General features: G+C 44.5%; 1 long non-coding RNA gene across 2 annotated transcripts; it reads left to right on the top strand.

Moving 5' to 3' along the window:
- Positions 1-460: 460 nt before the first annotated feature.
- On the top strand, positions 461-1,868 carry LOC124651326. Of its 2 annotated transcripts, XR_006987377.1 has the most exons (5): positions 461-575; positions 670-720; positions 1,223-1,302; positions 1,490-1,593; positions 1,704-1,868. It is a non-coding gene; the product is annotated as an uncharacterized LOC124651326 (long non-coding RNA). The 2 variants fall into 2 exon arrangements; XR_006987376.1 differs by lacking the exon at positions 1,223-1,302.
- Positions 1,869-13,871: the final 12,003 nt, after the last annotated feature.

Below are 13,871 nucleotides of genomic sequence, written 5' to 3'. Positions count from 1 at the left end.
GGTTTAGATCAGCCAAGTGCATAGGTAGCTATGTAAGTACATGTGCTGATATGCGATAATTAGTGTGACGATCATTAGGGAACGTGAACTACATCACACGTGTCTCTAACTGGCGTCTCTATGGTGCATATAAATAGACTATTGCTCCAGCTGTTTGTTGAATCTTAGTGTTGCCAAAATTCTTTAAATAAAAGTTTAGGCAAGAGAAACAAGATCAGGGTACGAGGCGGAGCTTCATGCTTAGCAGTCATGGAAAAAAATAGCGCGCTATTTCGGCGCTAATAGCACGCTATAGCATTTTTAGACAGCCCACGCTACATCATTTCAGCGCTATAGCGTGCTATAGCGCGCTATTAGCACGCTAATAGCATATTTTTCGGCCGACGCTATTTTGTTATAGCGCGCTATTTTTTTCTTGCTTAGCACTGCTGGCCGACGGGGACAACCAAGGCAACACAACGGTGACGCTCATCGATGGCTGTGTCCGGCGGGATGGGCACGGCTGAGAGGAGCTCTTCGCCGCGCCGGATCTGTCCGTCCATGTGTAGGCGCCGCCGTCCTGATCCCCTTGCTAGGTTGTGGAACATGTCCCCTTCTCTCTATAAATTCGTTTTCAATATGGATTGTGAACTGAGTTAGTATTTTCATCTGGTTCTTACTTGTCTCCAGAACTTTCAGGTGAAGAAGAGGAGGAACCTGCATGGGGCGTGCTCCTTTAGGGTATGGACTCGTCTGGCCTGTACTTGAAATCAAGTTGGTTATGATTGCATCTCAGAATTTCTTATCTTCATGTAGCGTTGAAAATTTATGCTGGTTGACGATATCCCAGGCATAACAGATTGTACATAAAATCGAGTATAATGTAAATGATGAAGAATTCAGGACTATTATTATCCGCAAGTTAAAATGCATGTATTATACCTCTTTTAATTATGTTGACACTGACACCACTACCATGTAAATGGTGTTCTGTATTATTAGGGAGCTATAACCTATCTTTCCTTTTCTGTTCATGATCAAATGTTAATATTGCCAACTCCTGCCGGGTATCCTTTTTTCTTAACCAATAAGTATGGGAGCCTATTTTCTTCTCTAACCACCGGAACGTATCTTACTTCCAAGTTGACATATGTTGTGGAAAAGGTGCTATACCTTCCCTACCCCAACTTTGACAAGAGACAGTGAGCCAATGACTTGTAACACTTGACAGTTTGCTTTTCAGGTTCAGACATTTTTTACAATACTGAGAGCATTATCTCGTAATAATGTTTTTACATCTTTTCATATCCAGTGACTGAGCAGGTAAATGATGTGCTTTAGGCACTAATATGATACATTATGCTTTAAACACCTATTAGTTATTAGTTATCATTTGCCACTGAATGTCCATAAGTAGGATTGTGAAGTATGTGCATTGAGCAATGCAACTTTTTGGCGTACATCTTTTCATGAACCTGACTACCAATATGGTGTGCTATATGCAACTCAGGCTATTGCTGCTGGAGATATATGTGCTATATGCCAAGAGAAGATGCATGGCCCCATTCTTTTGCGCTGTAAATATGTCTTCTGCAAAGATTGTGTCTCTAAATGGTAACCACGTGAATTTTGTCTTCTGCCACGTAACTACAAAATTTGGCAATTGATTTCATGATATGAGCATTTAAAATAGTATCTTATATGTTTCCTTACTATTTTTCTAGATGATGGCAGGTTTGAGAGGGAGCATACTTGCCCGTTGTGTGATCTGTCCATTCTAACTGGGTTTGCCTCGTAAAATGCATTGGGTAAGTAAATTCGAAAAAGCTGGGTACTAGCTCGTGCACATCATACTACTAGATTTTTTAACACTTGTGGAGGTTGAGTTGAGGTTCCAAAAGTCAAAACATGGTATAAATTGCACCCTGTCTTTAGTTAGAATAATAGACAACTTGTTGAATTCATAAGTTCGAATCATCATCTTGCATAGTGCAGCTACAGATTTAGGAGGTAATAGAAGTAGTATATGGACATTGTTGTTTTTACCAATCACTCTTCGTCCAGGTGGTCAGATATCACTGGTTGTTAGTGACTCAGTGGTAGTTGGTATTCTGGGCCAAGCCCAACATCTCCTGATCCTGCAGCTGCATTTAGCCTCTCATCAAAGAAGGGCACACGAGGACCAGAGTCTTGAGCAAATAAATGGGCATCTCCCTCTGTACACAGCTCATAATGCACAAAAGGCTGTATTCTTCTGAATAAGTGGGTGAAGTGGACTACTTCAACTGTACATGCATGTATAGGGAGTTGTAGCAGTAAAAAAGTTGCTGATTACTTAGAAGTAGATTGCTTGGTGTATAATTTTACCTTTTGTTCTGATTAAAACATTAGGGTGTAAGCTGTTTAAAATGCTATCCGCCCTTATTTTTTTCGACTGTACATTTGTTGTTGTTTTTTTGTCTTGCATATATGGAATGGAAACTGGGTCTCACTTTTTCAAGATTGACTCTGTCAGATTTATGGTCTCTATTCATTGTGATCACAAATGATCTTGTCGATGGAGCTATGAGAGCGTTGGTCCTTTTCAGTCTTTCTAGCTTAAGATGAATATGAGAGCTGCGACTAATATGGTTCTTTTCAATCTTTCTAGCTGTCTTAAGATGAATATGATCTCTGCCACTAATATTCCAAATCCTGTGATGACACTAAAAAGTCGTTTGGTATCCATCATTTGGGCCTGAAATCCTGAAATTCATTCTGAAATTCCATAGGTGGTCTGTTTGGTTGCCACATAATTGGCCGTTATTTCATTTAGGAAATCCAGCAAAATGATGCCATGGGTAAACACGATTCCAAGCTAAGACCTGCCATTTGCGTTTCTCTATGAAAGCCATTTACAAATTCAATATTGAATTCTGCTGTCATTTACAATTCTTGTGGCAACCAAACAAGTGTCCATTTCTGAAATTACAATGTAAATAAAATGAATACATGTATTTATTTCAAAATGCTACAAACGAAATGAAAGCCTAGCTTCCAAACGACATTCAATCTCACAAGTTGCAGCTAATATTACAAGAATTGCAATCTACCTAAGAGACACACTCGCATTAGCACAATGTGGCTGGTCACCTAGATCATCATTTGGTATTCCTCTAAGTCCAAACAAGTGATGCGTCTGATTATTGTTATTATTGTTATTGTTGTTGTTGTTATTGTTGTTACGCATCGGTATATAACCTATAAAAAAGAAGAACATTTATTATTTAAAACATTGTCATTTCTAAATAGCCATAGCGACCAAATAACGGCAATCGCTCCCACTCAAATAATTAACTTAAACCTAGGATCAACACCATTGAGCCAGTTGTCAAAAATATTCGCAACACTATGAGGTGGATATAAGGTAGAACCTATTTGGATAGCTGACCATATAGACCTAGCAAATGAACATTGGAAGAGATGTTTTATAGTCTCGTCCTGATGACAACAACAACAACAAATAACAACAACAACCAAGCCTTTCAGTCCCAAACAAGTTGGGGTAGGCTAGAGTTGAAACCCATAAGATCTCGAAGCCAAGTCATGGTTCCGGAACGTGGATAGCTAACTTCCACGCACCCCTATCCATGGCTAAATCTTTGTCGATATTCCAAACCTTCAGGTCTCTCTTAACGGACTCCTCCCATATCAAGTTTGGTCTACCACGACCCCTCTTAATATTCTCAGCACGTTTTATCCGTCCGCTATGCACTGGCGCTTCCGGAGGCCTCCGTTGGATATGTATGATGTCTACGCATGCTTCTATTCCTGTAGACAGTGTTGGGCCTCCAAGAGCAGAGGTTTGTAGAACAGCAGCAAGTTTCCCTTAAGTGAATCACCCAAGGTTTATAGAAATTAGGGAGGTAGAGGTCAAAGATATCCCTCTCAAGCAACCCTGCAATTAAGATACAAGAAGTCTCTTGTGTCCCCAACACACCTAATACACTTATCAGATGTATATGTGCACTAGTTCAGCGAAGAGATAGTGAAATACAAGTAATATGGATGATAATAAGTAGTAATTGCAATCTGAAATAAAAATGGCAGCAAGCGAACATGTAGCAGAACTTGTTGGAAACGGTATTTCAATGCTTAGAAACAAGGCCTAGGGATCATACTTTCACTAGTGGACAGTCTCAACAATGATCACATAACTGAATAAATAAATGCTACTCTTAAACACACTCTTGTTGGATAACAAACACCATTCATTGTGTAGGGCTACAACAGCACACCTCAAGCCGGAGTAAACAAGCTCCACAACTTCCGGAGTTCATATTAAAGTAACATCTAGAGTGCGTAATAGACCGTTGCAATTTAGACCGACTACTAACATAGCATACACACTGTCACCAATAGCTATGAAAGGGGGAATAGATCACATCAATACTATCATAGTAATAGTTAACTTCATAATCTACAAGAGATTACAATCATAACCTACGCCAAGTACTACATGATGCACACACTTGTCAACTTTACATCATGGAGGAGGAATAGACTACTTTAATAACATCACTAGAGTAGCACATAGATTAATAGTGATAAAAAGCTCATGATCACATAAAGATCACACCATGGGAGAGAGAGATGAACCACATAGCTACCGGTAGAGCCCTCGGCCTCGGGGGAGAACTACTCCCTCCTCATCATGGGAGACAGCAATGGCGATGAAGATGGCGGTGGTGTCGATGGAGATGACTCCGGGGGCAATTCCCCGTCCCGGCGGCGTGCCGGAACAGAGACTTTTGTCCCCCGAAACTTGTCTTCGCGATGGCGGCGGCTACGGAACTCTTCGTGCAATATCGTCGATTGTTTTAGGGTTTTCGGAGACGGAAGAATATATAGGCGAAGGGGCGATGTCGGTGGAGTCCAGAGGGGCCCACCCCATAGCTGGGCGCGCCCCCTGTCAACACCCAGATTTTTAAGTCCGAATGCCTATTATGTCATACATCGCAATCCCAGGAATATTGTTGTTGCGAGGCATAATAGTTAAGTATCACAGTCATCATTCATTACAAACCATATTGCCTTACAATTTGGAATCACATCATCCATATTACAAGAATAGTTGATCTATTGATCAACGAACAAACACACGTTCATAGCGGAAGCGTAAGATACAAGGACTCTCTAGTCCACAGGCCAACGCTTGACGTTGGAAGACTCCTAGTTGTCGTAGGCGTCCTGCTGGTCATCTCCTCGTTCATCTTCATACTCTGGCCATTTGAATAGCCAGGGACAAAGCCGTGAGTACTTCAAGTACTCGCAAACTAATACTAATGTAAGTGCTAGACAATTCTAGTAATGTTGCTAAGCTCTAGTTTATTTGCATAAAGCCAGTTTTAGTTCACAATTATTTGAGAAAAGCTTATTCAAGTGCTAACTAACTCAAGTGGGAACGTTAGTGTCATTCCCACCATTCAAGTGGTGATTTCAATTCAATTCACCACTTCACAAGTCATTTCACCAACATTTCAAAATGTTTGACATCGGAAACTGTATGGCCTTTCCAACCGTCCGTAACCGTGGACGCGGCTATTCGAATAGATTGACACTCTGCAGAGGTTGCACACTTGTGCCACAACATTTGATTTCATCCGTCGGGATTACCTCGAATCATCGTAACACAGTACGCGGATCATCAACCATAACCTTTCACTTATAAATCCTAGCATGAGCACCTCTCCCCATGAGCTTGGCCTCCCAGTGAAGACCAACTGTTAACCGGGGAACTGCACAGGGCTTGGCCGTACAATTCACCTCAATTCACATCATTTCTCAACAACGGAGGCAGCCTCAAGCATAACCCCTATGATGTGTGTTCAGAGGGAACCCATACTAAGATGCATAAACTTCCAGTTAAGCCCTACCCATAATCAGGTATTGTGGGGGTACTTAATATTAGAAAGGTATCGCATTCAAACCAATATCATGTTTATCAAAAATCACCATCTTCTCTTGGTCATATTCACCTTCAAAAAACCATTCAATGGAATGCGTCATCATTCCAAGGTTTCAAATTTCAATTCAAGTCACATTGTTCCCATCTAGAGTAGTCAAGTTTTACTTCATTAGCACTAGCTCTAAATCATGAGGGGTGCTACCTTGCTTTGCTAGATTGATACTAACTTTACTACTCTAGTAACTTCTTTCACTTTGACCAAAGTTAACTATAAAAGTAACTCTTGGAAATCAACAAGTAAAACTTGTAATGTAAAAACTTGGGATAGGCTTATGGTAAGAAAAGGTAAGACTATGGTGCCTTGCCCCAAAGGGCTTTGCACTTTGCAAGAATATTAGCTTGCCTTGGTAGTTCTCAAAGTTCTCCTCCTCCTCCTCTTGATAGCAACCTTCCTCTTCCGGGTATTCTCCGGTGCTAGCGTCTAAATTTAAATACGAGTATAATCACTCAACTAATTCAATGGCTATTCCATACATCACATATAATCACACAAACTATTCTATGCACACAATTAATCTAATTAGGGTGCATGGGTTGTGTTGCTTGAGGAGGTTTAATTTCCTTTTATTTTATATGTAAATGATAGTTTCCATAGGGTTCTTGAGAAATAATTTCCTCTCATTGAAATCTTCTTAAGATTTAATTTCTCAAACAATCATACATGAACTTATATTGACCTAAGTCAAACATTCATTATCATCATTTGGGAAAATGATTTAAATGAGGTAGACCACCTCATACCATTTAATAATGCTACATATGATTTAAATCTCCAAGTAATTCATATAAGTGAGTTTGGCCAGGGGTCCAAACATCACATGAATACATTTGAGACAAGGTTTAAATGAAGTATAATACTTCATATGATTTGTATAATATTTTTGGACAATATCACTTAGATAAACTAGCCATATTGTCCATTAATTAAACTAGGGCATGATCATGCAAAGTGACCACACAATTTTCTTGCATAAACAATTAGTGTAAGTCAAATGTGAGCTATTGGAGTTGGAACTAACTTAATATCTATTTTGGTTGATTTTTAATAATTATTCGAATAGGGAAAAGTCCCTGTCTTCTTCTTTTTATCAGATTAATTCTACAACTAATCATGACATAGGACCAGTGGCATATTGTAGATCTTTTTACTAGCTTTCCAACAATATAAAATTCATTGAATTTGGTTCAGTCGATTTGAAACTATTCAATTTCAAAGTTGGGGCAGTATTGAAATTGATTTGGATTTGATTAAATGGAATTTGAATTAAGAGGGCCGGCGGGAAAACGAAGCTGGGCCGAATTGAATTAAAACGGCCCACTCCAGCCCAACCACGGTCCACAGACGCGCGGCGTGCTGACAGCGTGGGGTCCACGCGTCAGTGGCTGTTACCACCCGAAGCGGTACGTTTTAAAATGGGACGTTGGATTAGAAGCACATCGAACGGTCGAGGTTCATCGTCTTCTCCGACGAGAACCCGACGTGCTGGCGGCGAGGGTAGGGGGTCGGAGAGCTCACCGTGGCTCCAGCTAGGGTGGGCAGTGTGCGTGATGGCGTTGTGGACGACGGCGAAGCTTCTGGTACCGGCGGCAGCTCCTGGAACGGCTCCAATCGACGGCGGCGACCTCCGGGTACTGGCGGCTCCGATCTTCAAATTGGGGCAGCTCCGGCGATGATCGAGTGAGTGGTGTGGTGGTGGAGAGGCAGTGAAGGGTGGTGAGCGAGGTGGTGTGCTCCGTTGCTTCCAGGGAACTCGATATTTATAGGATTGAGAGAGGGTGGCGAGGCAGTGAAGAAGTCGACCATGGCGCGGCGGTTCTGGCGAGCTAGCGAGCTAGGCAAGGGCGCGGGACTGTTCTGCGTATCCAGGCGATGCGTTTGGCGGCGACAGCACGGTCGGGCGGCGTCTGGTTTGGTCGCATTGCTTCCGTGTCGGGCGCGTCTGCGGCGGATCAGGGTCTCCTTCTCCGGCGGCGGCGGGCACGGGTTGGCTTGGCGAGCGTGTCTGGCGCATCCGCGGTGGCACGGCGGTGCTCAACGTGCTCGCAGGGGGTCCAGGGCGAGCGCGAGTGCTTGGAACGGCGCGTGTCCAGTGCTTGCCCACGTGCGACGCGAGCGGCATCGAGGGCGACCAGGGCACGTGATCTCCGGCGAGTCTACGGCGTCTACGGCAAGATGGTCTATGCTAGCTGAGGTAGAGAGGCACGATGGCGATGCTGGACACCAGGGCCAGGGCTGAGAGTGAAGGAGGAGAGGGGGAGGTTGTCGGGGTGGTGACATGGCCGACATGGCCACGTCCTAGCCTTGCTCCTCCTCTCTCCTAGGGTTACTATGCTTCATTTAGTGTTAGAGGGGTTCAGGGGACCATTTAGACTAGGTTTGAGGTAGATTAGATGAGGTAGATCACTATTTCAAAATTCAAATAGTGTCAAATAGTTCCATAGTTGTTATTTGTGAATTTTGCCCAAATTTGATTCAATTAAAATGGTTGCAAGTTTTGAATTGTGAATATTTCATTGAGTTAGAAATGACCAGAGGTGATGAAGTGTGGTGGTGGAATTGTTAAATTCAAAGTTTTGCAAATTTGGCTAAGTGTGAGATTGTTCCACCTATTAAAATGTTGCAACTTTGGATGAGCATAGCTATTGATCTAGAAAGAATTTGGCATGGTGATATTTACAAAAAGTGTTCACCTTGATGTTGTCTTGGATGATGTGCAAAGAGTTAGCAAGGTTTAGTTTGAAAAATTTGAAATGCAGGGGCTCAAAGTAGTGATCAGACTATAATTGGCAGATTTGACCATTATCATATGTGAGCCAATTTTGTATTTGAAATTCATTTGATTTGTGATTCTTTGATTCCAAAAGTTGTAATAAGTGTTTAGAAACATTATTCAACTAATGGTGAAGACAAAATTGGTCTAGGGTCAAAATTTATAAAAATGGCATAGAGCCATATGTGAGGGTTTTAGGGTTTTTCATTTATTTGATTTCTTTCTCTTTGTGATTTATTTGGTTGGTGATCTTCATATGATCACATTAGGGTTTTATAGTATAGCATACACACATAATAACAATCATCATGGCATATCAATCAAATGCACAAGTCCTATGCAGGGCACTATATGCAATTTAAAAAGTTTTTGGTTGGTTTGAAATTTTGCTCTCTGGAATTCTTCTAACTTTCTTTTTATTGAAATTTGGGATGTTACAAACCCTTCCCCCTTACAAAAGATATCGTCCCGAGATCGAAAAGAAAGTTAGGTACTAAAGAGATCTGGGTACTCCTTCTTCATGAAGTCTTCGCGTTCCCATGTGGCTTCATCTTCGGTATGATTGCTCCACTGTATCTTCAGAAACTTGATGCTTCGGGTGCGGGTGGTTCGGTAGGCTTCCTCCAGGATGCGAATCGGCACTTCGCGGTAAGTCAGGTCCTTGTTGATATCCACCGATCGGTGATCGATGTTCTTGAACACTTCGGTCTTCTCAGGGACTTCAAGGCACTTCTGGAGGAGTGAGATATGAAACACATCGTGTACAGCCGACATCTCTTCGGGTAGCTCCAGTTGATAAGATACTTCACCTCGGCGGCTAAGGACTTTGAAGGGTCCGACGTATCGGGGTGCGAGCTTTCTTTTCAGCTGGAATCTCTGCATTCCTTTCAAGGGGGATACCTTAAGATAGACAAAGTCTCCGATCTCGAAGGTCATCTCCCGACGTCTCTTGTCGGCGTAGCTCTTCTGTCTTGATTGCGCCGTCTTGAGGTACTCGCGAATCTTGTGTACTTTCTCTTCGGCTTCACGAAGAACATCCGGGCCAAAGACTTGGCTTTCCCCGACTTCCGACCAGTTCAGGGGGGTACGGCATTTCCTGCCGTACAAGGCTTCAAAGGGGGCCATCTGTAGGCTAGCTTGATAGTTGTTGTTGTACGAGAATTCTGCATAAGGTAAGCAGTCTTCCCACTTGGATCCATATTCCAGTACACATTCTCTCAGCATGTCCTCCAGTATCTGGTTGACTCTCTCAGTCTGTCCGTCAGTCTGAGGGTGATAGGCGGTGCTGAAATTCAGACGGGTTCCTAGTCCTTCGTGCACTTTCTGCCAGAATCTTGAGGTGAACTGTGATCCTCTATCTGACACTATCGACTTCGGGGTTCCGTGCAGGGCGACTATTCTGGAAATGTACAGTTCAGCTAACTTTGGGCCTTGGTATGTGGTCTTGACGGCGATGAAATGGGCGACTTTGGTCAATCTATCGACAACTACCCATATTGAATCATTGCCTTTGCTGGATTTGGGCAGTCCGGTGATAAAGTCCATTCCTACGGAGTCCCATTTCCATTCCGGAATCTGGAGAGGTTGCAACAGTCCTGCGGGTCGTTGATGCTCCGCTTTGACTCTTTGACAGATGTCACACTTGGCGATGTAGCTGCCGATTTCTCTCTTCATTCCATGCCACCGATTTCTCTCCTTCAGGTCTTGATACATCTTGGTACCTCCGGGGTGGATTGAGTAAAGGGTGTCATGGGCTTCTTGCAGGATGACTTGCTTCAAGTCTGAGTCCGATGGTACGCAGAGGCGTTCTTTGTACCAATGAACTCCGGCTTCATCAACAGTGAATCCGGGGGCTTTTCCTGCGGCTATCTGTTTCTTGATTCCGTCAATGCTAGCGTTGTCCTTCTGGGCTTCCTTGATCTGGCTAACCAAGGTGGGTTGCAGTTCTATGCTGGCTAGGAATCCTTCACTAACAAGTTCAAGTCTGAACTGTTCAAACTCTTGATACAGGCTGGGCTGTTCGGTTGCGATCATGGAGTTCAACTGACACGGCAGTCGACTCAAAGCATCCGCTACCACATTGGCCTTGCTGGGGTGGTAGTGAATCTCCATGTCGTAATCCTTGATCAATTCGATCCATCGGCGTTGTCTCATATTTAGCTCCTTCTGGGTGAAGATATACTTCAGGCTCTTGTGGTCGGAGTAGATCTCGCATCGATTACCCATGAGGTAATGACGCCAAACTTTCAAGGCTAGGACCACGGCTGCAAGCTCGAGGTCATGGGTTGGGTAGTTCTGTTCATGTTGCTTTAGCTGTCTTGAAAGGTAGGATACAACTTTGCCTTCTTGCATAAGCACACATCCAAGACCAGTCTTCGAGGCGTCGCAATATACGTCAAAGGGCTTGGTGATGTCTGGCATGATCAGGATTGGGGCTGTTGTCAGTCTACTCTTGAGCTGTTGAAAGCTCTCTTCACATTTATCGGTCCACTCAAACTTCTTGTCCTTCTTCAACAGTTGGGTCATTGGTCGAGCGATGCTCGAAAAGCCTTCTACAAACCTGCGGTAATATCCGGCTAATCCAAGAAAAGCGCGGACCTCGGTTTGGGTGGTTGGGGCTTGCCATTCCATAACGGTTTTGATCTTGGCGGGATCTACGGCAATTCCTCCTGCAGACAAGATGTGTCCCAGGAATCCAACTTCTTCCAACCAAAACTCACACTTGCTGAACTTGGCATACAACTGGTGATGCCTAAGGGTTTCTAGGACGGTCTCCAAATGCTGTTCATGTTCCTCTTCGGACTTGGAGTACACAAGGATGTCATCGATGAAGACAACGACAAACTTGTACAAAAAGTTCATGAAGATCTTATTCATGAGATTCATGAAATAAGCGGGGGCATTGGTTAGTCCAAACGACATGACGTTGTACTCATACAACCTATATCTGGTGGTAAAAGCAGTCTTTGGAATGTCGGTGGCTCGGATCTTTAGCTGATGATATCCAGTTCTAAGATCTATCTTGGAGAAAACTCTGGCTCCGGTTAGCTGATCAAACAAGTCTTCTATCTTGGGTAGGGGGTATTTGTTTTTGATGGTGACATTGTTAAGCTTACGAGAGTCCGTACATAAACGATTTGCACCATCCTTCTTGTCCACAAACAAAACTGGGGATCTCAAGACCCTTGGCTAACATATCATCTATCTGTTTCTTCAGCTCTACAAGCTCTGTTGCGTTCATGTTGTAGGCTCTCTGGGCTATAGGTCCAGTTCCGGGGATTAAATCGATGGTGAACTCGATATCCCAATCCGGGGGCATACCGGGTAGATCATCCGGAAACACATCGGGGTAGCGACAAACGACCCTGATTTGATCCAGAGTTGGCTTGGATACACTTTGGTTGCAGGTGAATTTCTGGGTAGTCTTTCAGAGACATGTTCTACTATGATACCGGTGCTGCTGGTCATGGTTATGGCTTTCTTGGCACAGTCTATCAAACCATTGTGTTTTGACATCCAGTCCATTCCTAGTACGACTTCCAAACCTTTGGTTCCCAGAATGATTAGATTGGCATAGAAATCTACATCATGGATTTTGATAGGTACATTTTTGCAAAATTTTCTGGCTTTGGTGATTGATCCGGGGATTTGAACTATCATAACATGCTTCAAACTGAGGGGTTGAATTTTACTTGTTGATGCAAAGTCTTTAGTGACAGAAGAATGTGATGCTCCAGAATCAAACAATACTCTGGCAGGGATGTGGTTGACAGAAAACATACCCAGTACCACATCTGGTGCTTCCTGGGCTTCTTCGGCGTTCATGTGGTAGAGACGGCCGTTGCGGTTATTGGGGTTGTTGGGGGCGAACTTCTTGCCGGTGGAGACACGGCGTTGCTCCTGAGCAGGTGCTGCGGTGTTGCCGGTGACCTTGGCGAGTCGCTTGGGACACTCGTTGGAGTAGTGCCCCACCACACCACACTCATAACAAGTGATGGTGGCCTTGTCCTTGGTCGCAACGGGGACGGCGTTGCTTCCGGTTCTGGGAGCGGTGTTGGTGTTGTTGTTGTTGTTGTTGGGGGTGCTGGGCGGAGCGCGGTTGTAGTTGTTGTTGTAGCCTCCTGGCTTGGAGTTTCCTCCACTCCGGTTCTGATAACCGGGGCGCGAGTTCTGCATCGGGGGTTTGTTGTTGTTTCTTGGAGTGAAACCTCCACTTGAGCTGGGGCGATACTTCTGGGCATTGCTAGACCCACTTTGATTCATCATGCGGCGCTTGCGGTTTTCATTGGCTTGGTTCAGCTTGCCCTCCATCTGGATGGCGGTGTAGGGATTCGTTGCATAGAAAACAAAATTTTCCTACCGCGAACACGCAATCCAAGCCAAGATGCAATCTAGAAAACGGTAGCAACGAGGGGATAATCGAGACTTACCCTTGAAGAGTTCCAAAGCCTACAAGATGAGGCTCTTGTTGCTGCGATAGACGTTCACTTGCCGCTTGCAAAAGCGCGTAGAAGATCTTGATCACGGCGCTACGAACGGGCAGCACCTCCGTACTCGGTCACACGTTCGGTGTTGATGAAGTCGACGTCCAGCTCCCCGTTCCAGCGGGCAGCGGAAGTAGTAGCTCCTCTTGAATCCGGCAGCACGACGGCGTGGTGTCGGTGGTGGTGGAGAATCCCGGCGGAGCTTCGCTAAGCGTGCGGGAGAGAAGGAGGAGTGGGGCGGCTAGGGTTTGGGGAGAGGGGGCGCCGGCCACTTGAGGGGTGCGGCCACCTTGTGGTGTTGGGGGGCGGCCACCTTGTGGTGTTGGGGTGGCCGGCCCCCTCCCCTTGGCCCTCATTATATAGGTGGAACACCCAAGAGTTGGTCTACAAGTCTTCGAATAAGACCCCAAACCAAAACCTTCCATATCACATGAAACCTACCCAAGCTAGGACTCCCACTAGAGGTGGGATTCCCACCTTCCCTTGGGAGGGGGTGGCTGGCCACCATAGGTGGAGTCCACCTGGGACTCCACCCCCTAGGGTTGGCCGGCCATGGTGGTGGAGTCCCTTCGGGACTCCGCCTTCCAAAGTGACTTTCTTCCGGAATATTCTAGAACCTTCTAGTACCTT

The sequence above is a fragment of the Lolium rigidum genome, chromosome 5 (assembly GCF_022539505.1).
Source record: "Lolium rigidum isolate FL_2022 chromosome 5, APGP_CSIRO_Lrig_0.1, whole genome shotgun sequence".
Lineage (NCBI taxonomy): Eukaryota > Viridiplantae > Streptophyta > Magnoliopsida > Poales > Poaceae > Lolium > Lolium rigidum.
This window is presented reverse-complemented; position numbering and strand designations above follow the sequence as displayed.